The 4,582-nt window shown below is 29.1% G+C and overlaps 1 protein-coding gene across 3 annotated transcripts in view; it reads left to right on the top strand.

Annotated features, from left to right (window-relative positions):
• The window catches only part of LOC106677180 (zinc finger protein 595), a 28,314-nt gene that overhangs the window by 904 nt on the left and 22,828 nt on the right, over positions 1 to 4,582 (top strand). Inside the window, exons 1-2 of one of the 3 annotated variants that reach the window (XM_014414931.3) lie at positions 12 to 911; positions 2,080 to 2,178. The exons of 1 other annotated variant lie outside the window; for it this stretch is intronic. The gene's annotated coding sequence lies outside the window, so the exon portion shown is untranslated. Of the gene's footprint in view, positions 1 to 11; positions 912 to 2,079; positions 2,179 to 4,582 lie in introns of those variants that run through there. One more of the 3 variants, XM_014414930.3, reaches the window with a different exon arrangement.

Raw genomic sequence — 4,582 nt, 5'->3', positions numbered from 1 at the left:
TGATATTTAATAAATCAATAGAATATCCTAAATTGTACTGTATCCTAATGATTTGTTTTGTTTTAAATAAATAGCTGTTGAATTTCTGTTGATTGTATTTTTATTAACTTGTTTGCCCACTATTAGTCAGCGATTTTGTTGTTGGGGTTGAATGAATCCTAAATTATCTTACCAACTCATACATTTTTTTATTCATCTTTAGTTGTGTCATAAATTATTGATTCAATTTTGACGTTACAGATTTCAAACAGTAACAATTTTCATATATATTTGAAACAGTAGTAGGTTACATGACAAGCTCCAATGGTGGGAAGTTCTAGAAATTCAAAATCTGCCTTATAGAATTATTATTATTGTTATGATTATATTGCAACTGTTGATTTCCACTTGCATAAAAGGGTTTGTCTAATACCCCATCTCCTTTAGATTTTTTTTCAATAAAATTTGGCCTGTATTAACTTGTTGGATGTCAGTATTGGCTTATGTTTAAATGGAAGCAGGTTTTAAATTTCCTACCGTCGGAGCTTAAGTTGTGTGGTAGTAACTTTAAAACCATCTGTAAATAATTCTTACACTTTAGATTTAAATTCAAAATGAAAGGTCTGTGAGTAGATGCCTTATATAATTAACAAGGCAAATATAAACCCAATAAAGTTTCTCATGTGGTACTCCCATATTGATTATACAAAACTTGTATCTATAAATAATGATCAAAAGGTTATAATATCAAGTTTCGGGTAACATGCATTGTTTATTTATTCATGGATTCATTTATTTGTTTATTCTGGACATAGCTCCTACAATGAAGCATTTATATGCCCTGATCTAAACAAATAATTGGAGTAGCCAATTAGTTATTAAATTTGTAGAAGTTGAACATAATACACTGGAAGTTCTTCGATTTAGTTTTGGTAAGTATAAGTTCTTAATGGAAATAATTTTGGTCAATTAACACATCTTAATTTTCTAATGGCTTTAGTGATTTTGATATATAGATATTGGTAAGAATTTTTTGAAGAATTCTTAAAGGTTATAGGCATACTTGCAGCAAATTGTAAGTGTAATGTAACGACTTGATAGGCTTAGTTATAAAATCAATGCATTTTTAAACACACGTTTTTCTATAATACTAAAATATAAATTCTATGTTTGTATTATTTATTTTTCGTTCTAATTTGTGTTATTGACTTTTAGTAATGTTAAATCTCTCAATTTGATCCAGTTAATTCCTTACGACCTAAGAAAGACAATGGTTAGTTTTATTTTATTTATATAAATAGTTGACCATATAATTTCAAATTATGGAGAATATGGTCAGGGTTATGATCAAAAGAGACTTTTTAAATTGTAAAGCCAAACTGTCAACTCCTGCATGCTTTATTTGTTTCAGAAGTAACTGAAGCTCTAATGAGTTATTTATCTATAGCAAGTAATTCTAATCTAAGATTTACATATTTATTCTCAATGAGTAGGTTAGGTATTGGTCCAACTCCTGCCATACTGATGAGCAGATTGGTTAGCGATAGTTCAGTTGTACTATTCATATCGTAGCATTTGAAGCATTCATTGCATTGGTAATGCCACACTATTTCTTAAGAGTCTAAATCTTTTGCTCTTAAAAAAACAATACCAAGCAAATTAATTTTAAATCCTTAAATTAATTATTTTAATTTTATTTTATTTATTTTAAGAAAAGAAAAATTAATCAAAGCAAAAAAAAAACTGTTAAACATGAATTTCTTATAAAGTATAAAAGGTTTTGCTTATTAGAGATTCAAGCAACGTACTTGTCAAAATTCAATGCAAACATCATAATCACAAAGCTTTAATCTTTACACTACCGGAAAACAATTCGCCACTCGATGTTTTGCTAATTCATGCATCATAAGTACAGAAATATCTAAGACAAAATACCACACATCTGACATTAACTGACCAAAAAGACATCAAACAAAAACAGGTTATCACTCCATGCAAACAGATTATGTGTTTGAATGTTTACTATTGATTCATAGTAAATTATCAATGATGTATTTATTAAATGTGGCTGTTTTATTTAAATGTGCAATGAAATTCCAGATGTAGTGATTTGTGCTGAAAGGTTTTCAAGAAAGATGTTAACACATTTAACTTATGGAATCTTATCAAACTTATATGATGAGGAACCAAAATAAAAAGGTTTGTTAATAGTATGGATAAATGTAAGTTGATATTATCGAAACTATAGACAATCAGAACTATCGTCAACGCTAGTGAGTAGGAGCCTAATGATCCTGTGATTGCAAGCCATTAAATTCATTTTTTTTTTTTTTATTTAGCTTCCAGATACCAATAGATTTTCCAGGAAAACATTGATAAAATGTCTACTAAATTTTTGTGAAGTATGGTTATTAGGTGATCGCATCTTTGGTAATATGCCAAATTTATAATTTATATAAAATCAATCATTGAACTTAAAAGTTTTATTTAAACTTGAAACTTTCAATAAGTTTTTATTTAACTTGAATTTTTTAATGGTGAAAACTTTATGAATATGTTCTTTTAAAACATTTTTGCTACAATACTAGTTCATTATATGTGTTAATCCTAAAAATTATTCTTAAGAAGTTTTAGGAAAAAAAAATTTGAAAAACAAATATTTATTGTTGTACAGGATGTCAGGGACATGAATAAGTTGGAACGTTGTGGGTTTGATGCCCACCTAGGGTAGTTAATATTTATTTCTTGGTGGACCCGAGAAATGAAATTAACGCTTCCACCTTTAGCAGCAACTTCAAAGTAGCTGCCAGGGGTTGGCAAAAAAGACCACTAGGCCCACTTGCCAGACTCCCCCCCCCCCCCCACCAGTTACCAATATCAAGATACAGGATGTCCAATAGAAATTGGCCTAAATGCTTCTCAAAACTATATGGATAATCTAATAAAAAAATGCTGCATAAAAACATTGTAGACCTACTGCTATAGTTTCATCAAACATTATCGACATATGTGGTTGACACACAGCAAACACTTGTGGTTTTCTTATAAAACTTATTATTTAATACTTTCAAAATAAAATTTATGCCAATTGATAAAAGGGGTAGATTAAATAGTGATGTTTTGGAAAATGTATCACTTCTCAAATTAAATAATAATTATTGTAGAATTAAAAATATTTTTTCTATTGTATAAAGGTATATGAATATACCACAATGTATGTACTGATATTGATTAAATCGTTAGTGTTGTTCACCATGAGCTAATTTGCAAAAATGTGGTAAGTGCTTTTTCTATATTTGTAGTCAATAATATTTGAACTATAGCCTTCTCATCACATTGAAAACAGTCTGTTTTAAATGGAATAATTTAGATACCACATACCACATTTTTACACAATATTCTTCACACTAGGTATGTGGCCTATATAGTCTAGGTATATCATTTGGTACTTTAGCCTGCAAATTTTTGAAAAATTTCTAAAAATGTGCTCATTTTGATTTATGGGGTCTGGTTTCAAATTTCAACTTTGTACTTTAACTTCCAATTTTTCCTGGGGATAAAAAAAAAAAATCTCTAAAAATGAAACTTCGGTTTTTCTCCCACAGCATAAAAAACTTCCATTTGCAATTGGTTCTCAGTGGAACATTATGAGAAGTTCTAAAAATTTACATTTATGTGCAAATTTCAAATTGTTCCCTTCAGTTTTGATTCTAATGATTTTGTTGTTTTGGCACTACGTTTTGAGTCAACAATATGAGTCTCAAATGAGATGGTTGTATGAATTCAAAGTATTTATTAGCTTAACATAGTAACATCCACTTTCATACTAGTAATTATGATGAGGTGTAAGATATTGTACGAGATTGCTTTTTCTCGCATTATAGATAAAGCCATTTAGTCGTCACCTGACCAGTACAAAGAATAATACTATAATCTCATTAACAATTTAACTTAGTGTGTATGGAGCCTTATTTTGTTGATATTCAATATTTCAGCTTCTTGCTGCAAATTATTACCTTCATGAACAAGCTGGACTCATCGTCGAAGGATTAGGTTGTTTAATCACTTGGTGATTAGAGAATGCCATCTTCATTGAATTGTGTATATTAGTCCAAGCTTGACAAGGAGTTTTCGTCTCATGATAGAGTCCATAAAATGGCAGAACATGATAGTATTATTGTAAAAATAAGAACCCTATGTATCACTATTCAAGAAAACTGCTGCACGAAAAACCTGAAACATTGCATTCCTAAATTTGTCAATTATTGTCTTATTTTACCAATAAACTTGTTAAGGGCCATTCGTAGCTGAGCGGGTTAAAGAACCAACTTTAACTCGTGATTGCAGCAGCACCGGTTGCAGTGTGTTTTAATATAACAAAATATTTATAGGTATTTCAATGATTAAGCATTTTCATGTGTACCCAATATACTAATATAAGTAAAACCTAAGACAAATATTATACTTTATACAAATACTTCATAGAAACAGTTATAGAAAAAATATATTAATAAATATATATGTATATATTAGGGGTATTCATGATCTATGTTAAAGCGTGTTAAATGGAAAAACTCGTGTTAAATCGAAAAAAATTGCCTTC

The sequence above is a fragment of the Halyomorpha halys genome, unplaced genomic scaffold, assembly GCF_000696795.3.
Source record: "Halyomorpha halys isolate HHAL.00 unplaced genomic scaffold, Hhal_1.1 Scaffold90.1, whole genome shotgun sequence".
In the NCBI taxonomy this organism is placed as follows: domain Eukaryota; kingdom Metazoa; phylum Arthropoda; class Insecta; order Hemiptera; family Pentatomidae; genus Halyomorpha; species Halyomorpha halys.
Note: the sequence above shows the minus strand (reverse complement) of the source record. Positions and strands in the feature narration are given on the sequence as shown.